General features: G+C 44.3%; 1 long non-coding RNA gene across 1 annotated transcript; it reads left to right on the forward strand.

Moving 5' to 3' along the window:
- Nucleotides 1-517: 517 nt before the first annotated feature.
- Nucleotides 518-2,415, forward strand: LOC128079483 (uncharacterized). Its single transcript, XR_008206175.1, has 2 exons — nt 518-947; nt 2,173-2,415. It is a non-coding gene; the product is annotated as an uncharacterized LOC128079483 (long non-coding RNA).
- The last annotated feature ends 17,932 nt before the right edge of the window (nt 2,416-20,347 follow it).

Below are 20,347 nucleotides of genomic sequence, written 5' to 3' on the forward strand. Positions count from 1 at the left end.
ATCCTACATTGGGTATACACAGGATTGCAGGCATCAGGGATGCCTGGCAGAGCCAAAAATGCAGCCCAATGAAAGTTAAGTTAAAGGTGGGAGCCAGCGCAACCAGGGTAAAGCAATGCCCTTTGAGGATACGAGATTGTAGGAGGATAAAAGAAATAAAAATAATTTTTTTTTAAATTTTGGATTACTAATTGGATAGAAATCCAAATACAACACCCAATCTTGCAAATGAAAAATTGGATGGCAAGAGCTATAGTTTGGAACAAGATTTGAGGGCAATTAATAGAAAAGTTGAATATATACAACCCATGGTGTATACCTTTATTAACCAAATTAAGGAATAAGCAGGTGGAGTTTACAGTTCTGGACTTGAAGTGCACCTTTTTCTGCCTGGTTTTGCAAAAGAAAGTCTAAAATTATTTGCCTTTGAATAGAAAAACTCAAATATGGAGAGAAGAAAAAAATAATAATTAAAAGTAATAATAATAATAATTCAGTGCATATAATAATTCTGCACAGTGATACCCAGGGTTGTGAGAACAGCCCAGTGATTTTTGAGAACTGGTCAACTCGTGAGCCTGAGATTTGGATTCACCATCTCACAGTGGAACTTTACTGCAGTACGTGGATGCTACAGTAACAAAGGACTGTGTGCAATGGACTGTGAGCTTGCTGAATTTCTTGATTTAAATGGCTATCAAGTTTCTCAACAGAAAGCACAACTGATCAAAGAGAAGGAAGCAACTTGCTGAACACCCAGAACGCCAACGCAGAGCTGCCTCCAAGCCAGCAGTGTGTGACTGCATGGAGACTACGTGTGCAAGTTGGTCAGAGCTACAGGAGGAACCGTTGGACGATGCTGAGGAGTCCTGGATTCATCGACGGAAGCAGTTTTGTGAAGACAAGGAAACCGTAAGGCAGGACATGCAGTAACTGCTACTGACAGGGTAATTGAAGCACAGCCATTACCTGTGGGGACTTCCACTCAGAAGGCTGAAATAATTGCCTTGACAAGAACCTTAAAATATATGGACAGATGCTAAATATGCTTTTGGGGTGGTACCCACTCGTGGTACCATCTGGAAAGAGCAAGGATTGCTTACACACAAGGAAACAAATTCAGCATGATGTAAATCTACCAAAGAATATCCTGGCTGTTAGACATTGTAAAGGACATCAGAAGAGTGACACTGTACAGGAAATTGGAAATATGATGATGGATAAGGTGGCAAAACAGGCAGCTGAAGGAAAAGAAATTGGTGAACGGCTTTAATTCCAGACGGTAAACTTGAAATACCTGAACCTTAGTCAGAACCTATAAGGTACTCTAGAAAGGATAGGAATCTAATTAATGAAGGGAAGAGAGCAAGCTGACAGATGGGTGCATACCCAGATGGACACAATGTTGTGCCCATTAGTATTTCATAGAATTTGGTTCTAAGGGAACATAATAAAACATGGGGGTACAGACACCAGAAAGTAACTGTACAATCTTAGTACCAGGAACAGGGTGCAAGTGGGGCTTGTTGGAAAGGGAACCTTCCAGGACAACAATCGCAAATTGATTTTTTTTTGAACTGCCAGGAAAAATGAGGGTTTTGATATATGCTAGTTCTAACCAATACCCTTTCAGGGTGACCAGAAGCATTCCCTTGCAGGAGCAATAGAGCAAAGGAAGTAACCAAGGTACTTTTGCAGGAGATTATTCCAAGGTTTGGGTGTCCTGCAACAATACCCTTCAACCAGGGAACTCATTTTATTGCAGAGATTGTCCAACAGGTCAGCAAGCATTGGGAATAAATTGGCAATTGCACATAGCACACAGACCACAGGTGAGTGGTCAGGGGAAAAGACGAAGTGTCTGATTAAATCACAGGTTGTAAAACTGGGACAGGAAGCTGGACTATCCTGATCACAGTTGTTGCCTTTGGCTCTCCTTAGTACCAGAACAAAACCTAGAGCCAAAGAGGGGTTAAGTCCTTTCAAAATACTGTACAGAAGGCCTTATGTTGTACAAAAGGGGATTTCTACCCAAGTAGGGAGCGAAATACTAACTGAGCATGTGATAAGTCTGCAGGAATGGCTTTGAGAAAAGGAGAAACTGGTTCTAGGAACTAGAGCCCAAGGCCTTGATATGGCTCGATAATATGTATGTAACAAATCTCTTTTAAGATTCGCCCCTGGAACCAAGGTGGGTAGGTCTGTTCCAGGCGCTGCTAACATCCCACACAACAGTGAAAGCATTGTGGATACATCATACTAGAGTTAAGAAGGTCCATCGAACACAATGAGAACTGAAATCAGCTGGACCCTTAAAATTGTGAATCTAAGGACAGAAATGTGGGCTCTTGTAACTGTTAGAAATGTTGATTTGATGAGTGCAGCATTTGATGTAAATACTTATGTATCTCTTGTGACAAACATTATTACATATCAATATTGTTTGGTATGCAGGCAAGCTAAGGATTTAAACTTTTCTCTTCTTGTTGTTCCTGATGATTTTAAGGCAAGAAATCAAACTGTTGCAGGGTTTGAGTGACTGTCCTGGTGGGTGATGATTAACAAGAATGTAGATTGGGTTAACTACATCTGTTATAATCAATATAGATTTACAAATTATACAAAGACTGCAATAAAGAGAATTGCAGAAATCAACAGTGTATAAAAAAAAGAAAAAGGGGGGAATTGTGAGAATCAAGTGTTGTTTCTGCATTAGAATTGTATAATATTATTTTTATTTCATGATCTCCGCTATCGTAGTGGGAGTCCCTCTACTTAACTTGGGGAAGATCTCTGATAAGTTTACATCACTTATCGTATAGACGAACCTTCCCAGGAACGCACACTCTGTATATAGGTGTATATATGTATATTCTGCCACATACACTGCAAGAATATCCTGCAGGAGAGCAAACCAGAGAACAAGGCATGGCATGCCCGAGGAAGCGCCTGAAGAGACACTGGGAAGGCCTGACATCATCCCCCAGTGCTCTGTGTTTAACGATGATGACTTTAAAGAAAATCACCATATCAATAGGACAAGGAGAGCACCGAGACATCTTGGAAACAACAGGATGACTACTGACTGGCACCAGATCTGATAAGATTGTGAACCTGGAGTACCCAGCCATTGGGGAAACAGGGGAGGGGGGAGGCAAGGGGGAGAAAACAGGGTATAAAGGCTGTCGTGTTGTGTCCATAGGCGCGCTCCTACTTGTGGGACGCCCGCCATTGCAATCGCGAATAAATTCTGCTTTTATCAGAGATACCGTCCTGACAAAATTACTTGGATTATTTCCAACAGATGTCAGGGGGAAGTTCTTGACAGAGAGAGTGGTGAGGAGCTGGAACAGCTGCCCAGAGAGGCTGTGATGCCCCGTCCATCCCTGGAGGTGTTCAAGGCCAGGTTGGATGGGGCCCTGGGCAGCCTGGGCTGCTATGAAATGTGGAGGTTGGTGACCCTGCGTGTGGCAGGGGGTTGGAGCTTCGTGATTTCTTGAGGTCCCTTCCAACCCTGGCCATTCTGTGATTCTGTGGGCAGATCTGCAGGTAACAAAGCTGTTTGTTCCCTGAGCTGTGATAAGGCAGGAGATGGAAGTTACTTTCTAATGGCATCCAGCACAGTACTGCTCTGTTAGAGTTATTTATTTGAGTATTAATTAAAATACTGATTAGAAAGATGAGAAAATACTGATAAGAAAGCTGCTCTGAATCCAGTTTGCCCTCCCATGGGCCTACAAAAATCAGTGGAGAATGCTTTGCTCCTCCAACACTCCAGGCTGCAGGAAATGGGGCACAGCCGACACAGATGGCATCTACATGTGTGCTTTGCTCATTAAACGTAGGTGGTATGGAAGCTGCCCATTTCTTGTTGGCAGGAGAGGACCCAGCTAATCCTGAGCCCCCTGTGCTGCTGGGGTGGAGTCCAGACACAGTGGTCATCAGCACTGCAAGCTCATTAAAATACAGCTGGACCTCAGTTCTATCACTGCATGCTGATCCCTTTTGTGAAGGAAACAGAGAAAACAGCATCTAGTACATGTCTGGCCCTATTCAGATGTCTGAGCTCTCCACACAGAGAAGGCAGCAGTGCCATCAGCAGGCACGGCCACCCCTGGCAGAGTCCTGGGCCTTCCTCCTCAACAAGGACTACCTTCCTCCTACCCAGGTGACTAAATGGGAATTTGATTACATAATCACAAATCTCGAGGTTGGAGGTGGCTGACGCTTGGGCTCAACCAGACTTGGTCTTTGAAATGGGGGAATAACAGGCCAAGCAGAGAAATCCCTGTGGTGAGAAACACTTGAGCACGTGAACTCAGTGTTGACCCAGTCCTTCTCTCAGCAGCCAGGGCCTATTTTGTCTTTGAGTATAGGAACGTGCATATATAGGCTGCCTGCCTGATGCACACCCAGCACCCAATGCTGCAGGGGCTGAATCCTGCACCTATCCCCAGCACAAGCACAGTCCTTCTGCTGAAGCTCATTTACCTCATTAAGACAAGAAATGTTAATAATGAGGCCATTCAGCCAGCATAGTTTTCAGCTCCTTGGAAAACTAAAACACAATCCTTCTTTTTCTCCTTTATTTAGGCACCACAAGGATTTGTTGTTCTGTCCCTAAAGCACGGGCAGGGCAGAGAGCTTTCAGACAGCAGCAGCAGGCTCCCAGACCTTCACAAATAAACTGGCTGCAGACAGCAAAGTTGTTACCTGGCGCTCAGCACTCCCCTACAGTAGATATGACGTGGGGGGTATTTGCCATATGTGTTTCATATCATCTGAGCTGAGCCATGTAAGCATTACACAGAGGAATCTGATCCTCTGGAACTAGGTTTAGGCTGGGCCACCCCAGAGCCATCCGCTGGACTGTTCAGCATGGACAGGCCCACTGCTGGCCACCCCTGCCCAGAACCTGGGGCTCCTTCAGCACATCTGGGGTCCTAAAGCAACCTAGGGGACTGCAAGCACCCAGCTCTGCTTGAATTCCCTGCTGAAGGCAGGGCTGCCTTTCCAGGTGCGATGAGACCAGCACTTTGTCTCTGGTGACGGCAGAAGAAGAGGAGGGAAGGCAGAAAGTTCTCTGAAGGTTCCTCCATTGCAGCCCGTTGCAGCTGTCTGGCTCCCCTCTGCGCCCTGGTCTGAGTGCAGCCTTGGAAATATTCTAGATTCTATCCTAAAGCATCAGCACAACGTTTGCATGGCAAGAGTGCCCTCTAGTGCAGGAAAGCTCATTCTCCATCACCCCAACCTCGGTGCATGTCCCAGAAAAGGATCTCAGCCCTCGCCCCTTACAGAGAACATATCCCATGGACACCCCACATGGCCAAGCTGCTGATGCCTTTACAACGGGAAGAAGCAAAAAAAAAAAAAAAAAAAAAAAGGAAAATAACTGTTATAAAAGTTTTCTGATGCTTAAAAAATAGTTCAGTTTAAATCATTTTAAACGAGGATGAGATTCTGAGATTCTGATACTGTTGCAGAAGCTTCCTTTCTGATGCTGCATTTCAGGATGTCATGGCAGAAATCCAACTGAAGGCTTTTCTGGAAGGATAAACTTTCACTGAGAAGAGCGAGCCCAGTTTGCATTGGAATCTATCTTTGCGACCTGGCGTAGGGAACCTGCTTTGGCAGGGGGTTGGACTCAGTGATCTCTGAAGGTCCCATCCAATCCCTACAATTCTGTGATTCTGTGAATCCTTCCCTGTGAGAAAGGATAAGTAACCATGGGCAGCAGCACCAAAGGGTTTTGGGGATTTTCTACGTTGTTTTGGCTTGTTGGTTTTTTTTTTTTTTTTTTTTTTTTTTTTTTGGCCATGCTAATTGCAAGGTGCTTTGAAGGTGCACCCTCTGGTCTTGTATATCACAGGCATCATTTCCTCCTCAGGCAAAATCTTGAGCTGAGGTGTTGTAAAATGACATTGCCTAGTTAATGGAAGGGGAAGCATATAAAGGAGAAGCATATAAACAGGAGAGGGAACGGCTGTTTGTGAGGGTGGATGGTGATAGTGCAAGGGGGAATGGTCTTAAGCTGAGACAGGGGATGTTTAGGTTGGATATGAGGAGGAAGTTTTTCCCTCAGAGGGTGGTGAGGCACTGGCACAGGTTGCCCAAGGAGGCTGTGGATGCCCCATCCCTGCAGGCATCCAAGGCCAGGCTGGATGTGGCTCTGGGCCGCCTGGGCTGCTGGTTGGTGACCTGCACACAGCAGGGGATTGGAACTGGATCCAATCATTGTGGTCCTTTGCAACCCAGGCTACTCTATGATTCTGTGATTCTATGAAAACATTGAAAGGCATGGCCGAGATGGACAGGTTGGAGAAAGCTTTGCCTTCTGAGGATCTGCTTGAAGTTTCACAGCAAATTTTCTTCTGTTGTCTATTTTGTGCACTGTTTCTTTGTGGCTTTTTCCAACATCCCTCCATAACCCACTGAGAAGGACAGACACAGTACTGCTACCAGCAACACCATAGCCCAGAAGTGATTCTCTGCAGTGAGGATCCAAGAGCTTTGGCTAAATTTCCTTCAAAAATCCCTAAATGAAGCTGCCCTAAATTATGCCATTTAGACTAATGTGACAGCATCTGTGAAAATTACATTTTCCCAATGTTGGCTCGTCCTGAATTTGGGAGCATGTTAATTTTCTAGAGCAGCTAAATACTTTCCTCTGATGATTAGAAAATGAATAATAATAGCAGTGCCTGCCTTCCCGAGGCTCATGTAGGACTTACCAGCAAGAAATTAAACACAGTAGGAAATTCCTTGAAAGAGTCAGAAAACAAATGGTTGATATGATCTCTCCTCCCTCCCGGCTCTGTGATCTGCTTTTAGAATGATTATTAAACACAGCAAAATTCATTTGGTGCTGTAACATGAACAAGACAAATGATGGTCTCTGGAGCTCAGTTAATTGCTAAAGAACATACTGACCCTCTGTGGGTTCATCAGTTATGGTAACTAATGAAATGAAATGAAAGCCTGACTACGTGGGTCCGCAGCAGTGCTATCCTCCTGCTGAGTGTGGGGAGAGAGCCACCCCAGCCCTATGTGCTCGAGGGTAGGTGATGTGAAATGAAACCTCTGCACCCCCCTACTGGGCAAAATAAAAAGCTGTGTATGCTCAGGACACAATGAGGATGTGTAGTTTGGTGATTGCATTTGCTACAGCTATCCTGGAGGACCTTGCTAAGACATTGAGTCTTACTGCATGTTTGGATGGATGGAGTCTTCCTGGAGTCTTTGGGTGTCTGGGAAGGAGGCTTCAGGTTGTAGGCAGATTTATGGACACCTAAGGTGAAGCATCTTCCTGTCATCCACATTCTACACACATAAGAGCTGCAATCTCACAGTAGCTAATGGACACCTTACCACCTTACCAGTGGCTCAGCTGGTCAGATGCTGGTGCCTACATTAGGTTGAGTTGGATGGGTCCAGTTCCACTATCTATGAACTCTTCATTCTGCTCTGAGATCTTGGACACTGACAGCACATCTTGAGGTGCGTATGTGGAAATACTTGAATGCAGGCATCAGCAATGAGGAGCTGAATGGTCCTTAGACACCTATTTCCAGGCTGATTAGTAGAGAAGCCATTAATGATATATCACACATGGAGATAGATGGCTACAGCAGGGCAGGTCAACTAAATGTCTGAAAGCACTCTTTCCCATCCACCATGCAAAAAGAATACAGAAGACAAAATCAATTGCAGTAAGGCAGCAGCCATGACTGAGTAAAGCTTTGCAGTTTAGAGCAAAACATGGGGATACTGCTGAACTGACACAACAATCCTCCATCTAAAATGAGCTGTGCTGAAGGAAGAGTTTATGGACATAAAAGAAATCACTGGGAATTTTCTCTTATTCTGATGAAAACAGAACAGTTTGTGCAGAGAGGTGTGGATGCTCTATCCTTAGAGACATCTGAGTTCAGGCTGGAGTGGGCTTTGAGCATCCTCTGAACTGTGCGTGTCCCTGTTCACTGCAGGAGAGTTGGACTAGATGGCCTTTAAAGGTCCCTTCATGCTCAAATGATTCCATGATGCTATGAAAATTTCACTGTGTGCAAGACCTCAGAGAACAGATAGCCAAGCTTAATATAGCCATGAAGATTCAGTTCTGATGCAGCTGGAAATAATCCACTGTATCCATTGGGTTCACCATCATCTGGCAACGCTTGTGGGCATTACCTCTGCCTCCAAGGGTAGTCAGCAGCTGCTCTGGCAGTTTCAGACCTCCCTGGTGGTTTACCAGCGTACAAAATCCCATGGCAAGCTGACTATGAAAGAGGACAAGATTGCCCTAAAAATCACTGGGTAACATGTAGGGCTGTAAGCTTTTTCAGAGCAAATTCAGGTGCTCATTTCTGTGTCAGCACAAAGGTGTAAGTGTGATATTTGCACACACATGGACTCTCAGTGCCCACTGCAGGGGCTGTAAGAACAGTGCTGTGCATCAGAGGAGTCATGATAAATGGCACGACTGCTTACAACACTGAGTACAGTTTCATAAACAGATTCATTGCTTTGTTTTCATGAAAACATGACCAGATTATTTCTTGTTTCTTTTTTTTTTTTTTCCTTTCCTTATCTCCACTGTACTTTTCTCACTGGGCTGAGATGCAAAATTATTAATAGAAGAGCTCATTAATTTTATGATATTTCATTATTCAATTATTTCCTCCATTATTCTTCCACATTAAACCTGAATAATTTATTCAGTGAATTTTGCAAGCAAAATGTTCAATGCATAATTTTCTCCTTTGTTAATATTCTCCTGGTTCTAATTGTCCGTGAGAATTTGATCTAATGTTCTACAAAAGAACAGCTTGGAGACAAAAGGCCAACCCTGTGCTGTGCAGAGCACAACTGTTTGTGATTGCTCCTGTCTGCGCTCTCACCATGCCTGGCAGTAGGAGGCAATGGGCCTGCATCTAGTACAGGGGCCAGCTGCAGCTCATGATATATGTGAGCAACATAATTCCATTTGGAAATGAAATACAAAGCACTGAAAAATGTAGAGTAGGAAAGTGGTGACTTACTTGACTGACTTCTCTGATCCTGTGCAAAGAGCTTTCATCTCCTGGGAGGACATCAATATGAGAATACAACATGAATTTCCCACTCTGTGCATCACACCTGTGTCGACCTCTCCTGGAAGCCCTGGGAATGGAAGGAGGCAGGTTGTCCAGCCAGGTTTCCAGGAGGACATATTCACTGCCGCCCCCAGACCTTGTAGGTGCCCAAACTCAGCTCCTATTATCAAGCTCCCTGAGCCATGGCCAACTCCACCCATTCTCTGGCACAAGTGATGCAGTCTTGTGATTGCTGGAATCTGCAGCTTGTGTTGTGGGCACAAAATGAGCATGCCATGAGGAGTGATATGAGTGATAAAGGTCAGCTTGTGACAACTCACCTTCTTCAAGCAAACTTGAGTCCAGCAAGCACTGACTGAGTCCACATCACACCAAGATCCTTTCTTGTGGAAAGCAGAAAGTAGGAGCACTGGATGGCACTGATGTTAAGGGTAGGATTGGTATTTTCACATCCCTGCCTGTCAGCCTGGTGCAGTCTTGTACAGCACTTGCAGAGACCTTTGAGTCAGCAATGGCAGAGCAGCTCCTTCTGCTGGTCATTCAGACCCCTTGATGTTGTCAGGATGGACCTATAGCTGTGGGCACATTTTTCCCCTCTTTTCCATCCTCTCTTTTCTACACAAGCAGCCTTCAGCAGACAAGAAGAGACCAAAATCTGAGAAGACAGAAACTGGATCATGGAAATCCTACTGCATGGGTGTCCAATGTTGGCTTGTCTGGGTTGCATTGAGCGACAAGGAATTGTTTTGGGTTGCATATAAAGCATATAACATAGTTAATACATACAACTAACAAAACTTATTTTTGATAGATTTATTATTAAGACATCATTAGAAAAATAGAGAGCAGCAAAAACAAACAAGTGAGACGCATGACCTTGTTTTTGTGAAACTAGTGCATCAGTCTGGTTCAGTGGAAGTGGTTGCAATTCTTAGTGTGTTCTCAAGGTAAGAGATTTTTGATCAGTTTTTACTCTTTCTGAGAGCTGTTGTTCACAAATGTGCACACTATCAAAAAGTAATGACACGAATAAGGCATGACTGTGAAGCAAGGCACACTGTTTTCTGGTAAGACAGGGCTTACGGAAGTCTAGTAAAGAGACATGATCAGATTTTTGAGCTGAATGTCTGATTGCAACTCTGCACATTGTATTTGAAAGTTCACAAGTTACGCATTGATGGCAACTGAAAATGGAGTTGCAAATATACCAAAAAAACCAAAGAAATTTAGGCACTTTTGAAACCTGTTCTTGAATAGCTGGGACCTGGTGAGCAAGGGCTGCTTCTGCTGAGAAGAATGAATGAAATGCTTTCAAATGACAGATTAGAAAATAGCAAATAACTAACATTTTGGTCTGGATGATCATTCAAGCAAAAATGTTGGGGAACTTTTGGAATTCACTTTTGCTTCTATGAAAGCTCAACCATTGCTGGGGTGTTTTTAGAAAATACGGTGATTTCTCAGAATTTCCCTCTTTAAAACCACAAGTGAACTGAGCCCTTTTGTTTTCATTAAAAAACATTGACCAAACAGCTACCTTGTGTTTACTCAGCTCAGCTGCCTGTGCTGTTTTATAGACAATATCACACTAAAATAGGGCACAGTTCTCCGTGTTAAGAGACTGTTGGAGCCACGATAAACTCAGTGCTGGCATCGTAACAGTTACAGTTCAGGGAGCAACATTTTTCTTAGCCTAGTCAATAAATTTGTGGTAGAAACAGTGGTAGCATGGAGTGGTAAAAATAGAGTCCCACAAATGTAAGTTTTCCATGGTAAAAGCTAATAACTACTATTTTCTAAAATAACAGATTAGTGCTTACCAGCTCAGCAGAAACACACGGACTGTAGCAATGCTGTGCAGGTCTCCCACCAGCCCCACTTGGGCAAGAGCATCCAGAAATATACCTGCCTCCAAGTAGGCGTGCTCAAGACACAAAGAACAACGGTGCTGCAGTGAAACCCAAGCAGTCTGGCAGCCCACAGAGCCATGTCACCAGCTGAGAATCCCCATGCCAAGTCCTGCAGAGCATTAGGGCTGTCACAGCTCAAGTGCTGGCCTGCCCGGAATGTCTCCAGCCACGTTGTCCCTTGGTGGTTCGTGGTTTGCAGTGGCTATTTGGAGAGGCCATCACAAACCAGGCTGGAGCCTGTATCTCTCCAGGGAAGTCTAGTTTCTGCCTGGGGTTATCTGGTTGTGCTGGTGCCTCTGCTTTAGTCCCATTGGGTCCTTCTCAGCAGATCTGAGGCTGCCCTGAGCTGTGCAAGGCTGACTAGGAGAATATCCTTCCTAAGTGTTTGTTCTGAGGGGAATTGTCTTTGCTGCAGGCAGCTGGCATTGCTTCATTGACGTTTGTCATGCTGAAGATCCTGGTCTGGGTGGAGAAGAGGGGGAGGGAGAAAAGCAGGAAGTATTTCATGCACACCAAGAGGAGAAGGTCCTGGCTTTTCAGTGCTGTGGAAGACCTGTTTGAGCAGTCAGCTGCTTGGACCTTCCTTCTGCCTTGCCTTAAATGAGCGTAAGAAATCAAACAAGGAAAGAACGCTCATTTAAAGGCTTCACACCTCGTGCCTGACAAAACCAAAGTGCTGGAATTACTACAAAATGCAGCCCATACCATACAGGCACCCATACTCAATGAGCTGGATTCCCTCAGTGGGAAACCTTGTACTTTTATAAATCATGAGAGAAAAAAAGGAAGATTAAATACGATATTTTCTATGCAGTGTAGAATCTACCTTAATTCTGACCTTGTTGAATGGATCGAGACCCATGCTTTGAGCAACAGCAGTGTAATATGTTTGCAATGGGCTGCAGAGGGGGATGTCACCTGTGGTTGCAATACCTCCAATAGGAGTGCTCTTACCTGAGTCAGGGCAGGGTGGTGACAAGGGGAAAATGGAGCAAGTAACTGAGGGAGAGGGAAAGATGGTTTTTATTTGTTTATTGGTTGGTTTAGCAAGACTGCTGTGATGGTAGTGGATGAGTACTGTGACCATAAGACATCAAATGGGAATATTAGCTTTTCAGATTGAAATTGAAAAGGGGAATTCAGGCTGGATATTTACTGTATAGAACTGAGAACTTGGGAATCTACTTTGGGGCTGTTAGTTATTGCTTAATTAGAGCAAGGAGCATTTTTCAGGATATATGATTGCAGTTAATGTCTGATTCTCCTGAGAGACATGGATTGTAGAATCATAGAATCCTAGAGTGGCCTGGGTTGCAAAGGAGCACAGTGCTCATCCAGTTCCAACCCCCTGCTGTGTGCAGGTCACCAACCAGCAGCCCAGGCTGCCCAGAGCCACATCCAGCCTGGCCTTGAATGCCTGCAGGGATGGGGCTTCCACAGCCTCCTTGGGCAACCTGTTCAGTGCCTCACGACCCTCTGAGTGAAAACAGATCTGGATACAGAAATGGCAAGTTCATTTCATGAAGGGCAGCTGATTTCCTTGGGCGAGGAAGAGAGGTGATGATGGAGTGCAGTCATGGACCATGTGTGCTGGAGGCAGAGCCCCATGGGCACAGCTGTGACTGAAGCACATTACTGGGCTCCAGGGTCTGGAACCACACTGCACCCATCACCTTAGATAACCCCTTTAATGGGTGCTGTGTTTGAAAGCAGCAGCATGTCCTTCCAGTAGGTGCCTCTTGGAAGATACCCATGGCTTGACTCCTCCTCATTAGAACCTTCTAACTCCACACCAAACCTGCTCGTGGCTCTAGAACTAGCATTGCTCTTCAGAGAGCTCTTCCTTCGCTAAAGTATACTCTGCTGTTTAATTTACAAAGATCAATCACTCCTCTTTCAGCCTGGTTTCATGAGCCAAGCTTTTCATCTCCCCCTGGAGAACAGTTCTTCAAGCTCCTTTGTTGTACTTGCTCCAATTTTTGTTCACCTTTTTGAACTGCAGCTGTACATGTTGTTTCGGATGAGGTTTGATCAGCAGCTTGTGCAGGTACATTAACATGCAATACTTCCTTTGGAAGCGCTTTATCTGTTATCTCAGACATGCCTCATATCTCAGTTTTCACGGTAACACTGTGGTAGTGGAAATACAACTGTTGTATTTGAGTATTTCTCTTCCTCTTCTTGCTTCCAGCTGGAAACTCTATAATACAACAGAAATTCTGGTAACCACCCATAAAAGCATGACCTAAAGCTCACTTGGGAATTTCATTACATTTCCATTGCTCCAATCCTTAAAGACACCAAACTCTTCAGATCCTCCACTTGACCTTGTTTCTACTTTCTCTTCCAAGATCACTGAGCAAAAGATGGTTTTGATCAGTTCCAAGGTTGAGTTGCGAAACCTCCCCACACCCCCCCAACCATTTCAGCACAATCTTTCTTTTTTTTTTTTTTAGCTAAATCTTTAGCTCCTCACAGTTCTTTCACTAATCCCCATCTTTTCCAGCTTAAATAGTAATTTCCCAGGAGGCACTGTATCAAATATGTTACTGAAGTCCATGTAGATTAGATCTGCATTTCTTTTGCCTAGAGTGTCTGGTAACCAAAGAAAGACAGTTTGTCTTGTAGCCTCTGTTTATCTTCCTGTTTTCCATCTTTCCTTCAGAATTCATTTTAAACTCCCATGTACCACAGTTACAAACACCCCTGCTCCATGGGTTCCATGCTACCTCTGTCAGTGCAGAAAGTCAGCGTGATCGATGCTCTGATTTGGGCTTTCTCCTCAGGCACATGAATGCCCACTCAAATCTCTCATTCATTAGCCTTTTCTAACGAGCTGTCAATATATTAGTTTGAAGCTCTACATCTCATTATTTTAAGCCTTGCTCCAACCTTACTGTGTAGTAGTGCCAATTCTTCTCCCATCCTCCTCTTACTTATAAGCCTAAGCATTGCTATAGGCTTGGAGCAGAGTCCCTGGAGGCTTTCAAGAAACTTGCAGTTGTGCACTGAATAACATTGTTTAGAGGGCATGGCAGAGATGGATTGATTGTTGGACTAGATGGCCAAATCAGTCTTTTCCAACTTTAATGATTCTATGATTCTGTGATTCTAACAGTGTCTTTTCTACTAGAAGCCCACAACTCCATGGCATGATGCAATCTTCCTCTGCTATCTGCTCCTCACCTCTCCCATAGAGCCTGCTTTGCTGCTCAGCCCTTTTCTCCCATCCTCAGTCCTTACCAGATGCTGCTGCTTGTATCCTTCCTGTTTGTTTGAGGAGTTGGCCTCCCCTCCTGCTTTCTCCTCCCTCTGTAGGGTTGCAAATTCCACATGGTTTTGGACCTTTGACTTACAGAAATCCTATACCTCCTCCACATTTAACTCCCTAAGCATCTGTGCCCAGTTGACTTCCCTAAACAACTTCCATAGTTTCTCCTAGTTTGCCATTTTTAAAACTAAAAACCCACTTACAGGCTTAGGTTTTGTTCTCCTTCCTTCACCTGAAACAGAATCCATTTCTATTTTCTATTACCAGCTCTTCTAAGAGTCTTTATCACTTGACAAAAGCACATCAAAGATGGTATCCACCTCCTGTTGTTTCCACAACTAACTGATGAAGAAAGGGGTCATCGTTCTACCTAGGAATACCTGCCTTCTTCTGTTACTAGGATCATTTGTTCTCCATTATATAGCCTATAAGATGATGCTTGCTGCCATATTCTTGCTACCAGACCTACTGGCTCTCAGGATGAGTGTTGTAATTCTCCTGAATGGATTTTAAGTTGACTCAGTCTATGCAGGAAGGCAGGTTTAAGGAGCTGTTGGAGTGAACTGCTGTACCTTGATATCAGATCTGATTCCAGAAATGAAGATGTCCTCTTACCTTATGATTTACCCATGAAAAAGAGCTGGATAAAGCAAAGGTGCTGCTTGGTAGATGAACAGCATCTTTTTTTTTTCTTTTAAAGAACTATTTGGGCTTTGAAAATATTGCTTAGGAAATACAAATAGATCTACTGCCATTCAATATTCAGACTGGAAAACTTCTGAAAAATGTGTTCAAACACACTCAAGTAATCTGCCTCTATATTATAGCTTTGCGATGAGATAGATGGTTACAAATGAGCTTATCTGGAAGGAAAATTCATCCATCAATAGCTCTGAAAAATTATAAACCATCATCTTAGACTCTAAATTGCATTGTCATTTTCCAGTACAGTGCTTAAACTAAACATGCTGGTGATGAAACCACTTGTTCATATTGTCTTGTTTTGGACACAGGGTCCAGCAGAATGCAGCATGCTAGGACATGAAGGGCAGTACATGCAGCCAGGCAGGAATTAGCTATTGGCCTCTGCTCATATAATGTCTTAAATACAGCATTTATTAGCAGCAGAAGCAGGGAAAGGCAGAGTTTGGGTACAGTGGCCGTGACTGTGTAATTTTAATGGACTCTTAATTTCAGTTTTCCCAGCTTAACTGTGTTTTAAATCACCCTTTAAGTTTACAGCCTAGTGATTTCTATAACTGCTGAGTACAAAGCAGAATTAGATTATTGCTCCATGCTTACTGAGCCTTGCAACCTCAAAAGCACAAAACGGGGACTCAGTGCAGCATCTTCAGGGGATCTTCTCTGCCCGTTTCTCTATTCTCCAAGGAAGGAAACAATATTTGCGGTGTGCGGTGTGACAGTCTTCCCACAATGAGCTCAGAGGGGCTGTGCCACATCTCCCTGCTGTGCTCTGAGAAGGATGGAGATGCGGTATTGCTATGGCTGTGCTGCTCACGTGCAAAGCACCAGGAGAACAATTCTCGTGCTGTAAAACTCCGGGTTGATTTTGGACCACTAGAGGGAGGTGCCCGTGCTGATGCGGAGCAGAGGCAGCGCTGTGACTTTAAAGCGTTTGTAAATAACATGAAAACATCAAAAAGGAATTTGAATCTGTGTTACCAGGCTGACAAATGGCAAATGAAATATAAAGTAAAAGCTGTCAACTAACAAATGTGCTGCTGAGGGTATGGAGAGATATCGAAAGGGAAGGATGCGGGAGCAGAACTGCTGTTATGTGAAGGTGGGGAATGGGCTGGGAATGAGAGTGCCACAGAAATGGATGGGAAGGAGACTGTTAAGCTAAAAGGGGTCAAATCCCCAGAAACAAACACTGCACATTCTACTCTTATCAGGTGCCTGGTTTAAAGCACTGTGAACACCCTGCTTTGTGCTGCCCGTGTCCCCAGATATGGCAGCTCCAAGGCTGCAGGGTGGGCTCGTGGGGAACAGGCCATGGGATAACGATGAGGAGCCATGGGACAGCTATGGGGAGTGAGTGGTGGTTAGCCTGGGTCTGGGCTGGTTGTAGTTTGGTAAGGGTGAAACTCACCTTGAAGTCTACGCACAGCTCTTTGAGCAGTTGTCATGGCCATCAGTGCAGCAAAGCTGAGAGAGATGAGGGAGGGGGAGAAAAGAGGGCTGCAGGGTGAAATGGGCCACAGAGAGGCCCTTTGGCGTGTCTTCGTTTGGAGAATGAGTCTCACATTTCAGAACTGCCGTGGGCAGCAAATTGGCTGCCTGTTTGCAGTTGTGGCATCTGCCCCCAGTTTTATTGCACGAGTTGTGCTTCCACTCATGCTTGGCTCTTCTGGACTGTGCATACTCACAAGCTTGCTTTTGGAGCAGCTGTTGGGCACTTTATTCACTGCGTGGGACGGTGTCATTGTCACTGCGTGTGCTGAGGCCACACAGTGGCCTGACAGGGATGGAAACACCACAGCTCTGCCACTGCTCGGGTGCTGCTCTCTCGTGCTGCCTTTGCTGTCACATCCATCCCTGCAGCCCAGCATCAGGATGCCTTTCCTTGTCTGTCACTTTGTTGTGGGGAATGTACAGCAATTAGCTGCTCAGACTTCTGACTGTTTCCTGGTTTTTGCTTTTTCTTTCATATATTATTCATCTTTCCTACTTGTATTAGATGTTTGTAAGTCTTCCTCCTTTGAGATGTGAAGAGAGCATTGGGCTTGAAATGCTTGATGGTGGTGACATCTTGGATTTTTTATGTTAGTGTTTGCTTGAACAATTTTATGTATGAAAGTGGAGCTGATGAGCCAGGAGGAGAGGGGTGAGATCTGTGAACAGGGCTGCATGGCTGCCATCTGCTGAAAGTGTCCTGACTGCTGTGTGAGACTCGTTCCCATCCCAGGACAGGTCTGCCTGAGAGATGAAGGATGCTGAAGAAGAGAGATGCTTGAATGCTTTTAGATAATTAATTTTTTTAAATTATTATTATTTCTGTGAAGTTATCTTCCCCAAAAAGGCCCTTGTAAGGCAAAGTATCCAAGCTTTTTTTCATCCAAAATACAAACGACTGAGCACTGTGTCCTGTAGCATCAAAGGAAGTTTTTAATTGCTTCTAAGTTAGTGCCTCTCATTTGTGCAAAAATCTTTTATTTGTTCCTGAAGGGTCTATTAATAAAACTGGGTATTAAATACAATAAAACAATTCCCCCTCTTCCTCCCCCCCCTCTAAAAAAAAAAAAAAGCCCATAACCCAAAACAGAGTTTTAAAAAGCCTCATTTTAGGTAATCACAGGGATACTATTGCCATAGAATTACACCAGCATGCCATTTTTGTCTCGTATCCTGCAAAGCCAGGAGGTTTTGAGGGAATCAGAGACATTAATAGAAGGGAACTGATTTTGCTGAAAGTCACTTTGCATGAAAAATGTTGGTGAGCTCTTCTGTTGGAGGAAACGTGGCACCTCTGCTTTCCTCTCCCTCCGTGCTATGTGGCACCGCCTGGCTGTGCTGCTGATACCCACAAAGACAGATTGCTTCTGAAGGACCTGGGTTTGCAAGGCAGCCAAAAGCCACACGGAGCACGCCAGGACAGGGAAACCAAGATCCCTGCTTCTTCCCATTGGCTGTGTGATGAGCAAACCCTTGGGTAGGTCTGACCTTTCTGTTCTTTAGAAAAAATTCTCTACAACTTTTGCACATGTATTTTTAGGATACGAGGCTAAAAGGACCCACCCGATTTCTAAATTTTTATTTTCTCTAATTTCCCACATTCCCTTCAACGTGAGCTGAAATGTGCATTCCCAGGATAGGACTGCTGAGAACTGCACCAGCATGGCGTGGAGAAATCTGCAGCCAAATTGAGCTGATTATTTTGGTGGAAGGCTGCAGTAATGGCAACAAGTCCCAGCTCGTGCTAACTCCCACATTAGCATTTCCCAAAACCTCCGTTGGATTGCACATTTCCCCCAACACCTTAAATGTGCTTCTCTGAGGTGCTACAGTGAATTACTTCCTGGAGGAGGCTGGCTGTGGACAGGTAGCATGACACAGGCTGAGAAGCACAACTCCAGGCCCAAATGCCAAAGCTAAGATGATATCAGGAGGAATATTAACAGCACGGGCTCCAGTATAACTTTTATTTGAAAACTGCCAGGCAGTTACTTAAAAATGCACATCTGAAAAGATGTCTGCCTTTCAGCATTTAAACAATGATTTTAAATTCAGTTCACACATCAATAACATCCTTTGAACACAGGACCTGGCATTTATTTCAGCTGGAGTTGCAAGTGCTGAGCTCTTGTGAAAATATGGAATTGAGAGCAGTGCTGTCCACAAATATATGAAAAACTCTTGCTTTTAAATCTTTGGAACGTGCTACGTGAGTTTTGAAGGGTTTGCTTTCAGTTTTAGACATATTCAATATTTATTCCTTTAAAATCTGGTTTCAGCCCAAGCTTCAGAAGCCCGTTTTGATCAGATTGTCAAAAAAAAGAAGATTTTGTTTGAAAATTTTGAAGAGGGAATATGATACATGGGAACAATTCTCATTTTTGCTGGAAGGATGAAAATCCAAATCCCAGAAGATTTTAGTCAGGTTGGATTGGAATAACTTTAATCTGGCTTTCCAGAGAAATCAAATTGCTGCAAATAATTCTTTTATATAAAGTTAAATTTTCTCGAAATGGGAAAAGAATATTCATCCATTTAAGAATAACTTTGGTGGCATTTTTTCCTCTTCCAGCCACCCTAGACCAGTACTGGGGCACTGATATAGCAATTAGCATTTTGGAGGTATTTGTGTTTTATCACACTTGAAGAGTGGATTTGCCCATTTTTATAATGATTTTGGTAAATGAAAGATGGGTGGACTCTGTTGTGTCTCCAGAATGTCCCCCAGGAAGAAGCAATCTCTAGAGGTCAGCCAGTCCTTACGCAGTGAGCATAGAAACATCCACAGAGATTTTACTAGGGTCAAAGCATGCCATAAAGGAAAACTCAAGATGAGATATGTGGAAAACAAAAACCAACTTGAAGCATTTCAGTTCTGCCCACAGCAATCTGCAGGTTTGGGATAATTCTGTTAAAAGGCCTGAAGAATCTGCAGGGAAGGTGGTGGAGTCACTGAACCTGGAGGAGCTCAAGAAGTGTGGAGCTGTGGTACCTGGAGGCATGGCTCAGCAGGCAGTGTTGGTGGGTGGTTGGACTAGGTGGTCTCAGAAGTCTTTTCCAACCTTTATGATTCTATGATTTGGCAGCAGACGTCCTGTTGTTGTGTCCGCACTAAGATAAGGAGGAGCAAAAGTTTTCCTCAAGGAAAAAACAAAGAAAAAGGAATTCTGCATTTGCTTTTGTGATGGAAGACAGCGAGACCAAGAGGATACTTGAGGAAGTGTAAAAGAGTTTAAAAGGATTCTGTGGCTGAGGGGAGAAGAGGTGGGGCAGGTGACAAGGATTTATCTGTGTACCGTACAGCCTGTGTGAGCAGTCGTAATTCGGGGCTCAATCCTTGCTGCGCTTGGTAGGTCCTGCTCTGGCCAAACTGCACGTGTATCTGACCTGCTGGGGTGGGACTCACACATGAAAGGATATGACCTGACCTCACGTTTCACGCGGGAAGTCTTGTGCATACCTCCCACCACGTGTGGAGTGAAAACCAGGGTGATGGAGCGGGCCAGAAACAGCTCAGACCCTGAAAGTCCTCAGTATGGAGTTGCAGCTTGGCACTGCAAGGCTGTAGAGGTCACTTTCCCAGTGGGGAGAGAATCAGCCATTTCAGCCTGGGGAACACAATCTACTTTTAACAGAACGGTGAGCTTGATTTGATGCGTGGCATGGCTCCATGGGCTCCACTGGGCCGGGTATCACGGCAGGAGTGAACTCCACTGAGGGAGCCCAACTATTTTAATATTAATGGTCATCACGGTTTTGTACTCGGTACAGACGTGCCTGGAACTACAAAAACAGCTCCAGGGAGTTGCAAGGGGTACAAAAAAATTACATTAAAAACTGTCCAAATTGGAATAATTTAAAGAGAGTTAAAAAAGGGT

The sequence above is a fragment of the Tympanuchus pallidicinctus genome, unplaced genomic scaffold (assembly GCF_026119805.1).
Source record: "Tympanuchus pallidicinctus isolate F22 unplaced genomic scaffold, pur_lepc_1.0 scaffold19, whole genome shotgun sequence".
NCBI lineage: Eukaryota > Metazoa > Chordata > Aves > Galliformes > Phasianidae > Tympanuchus > Tympanuchus pallidicinctus.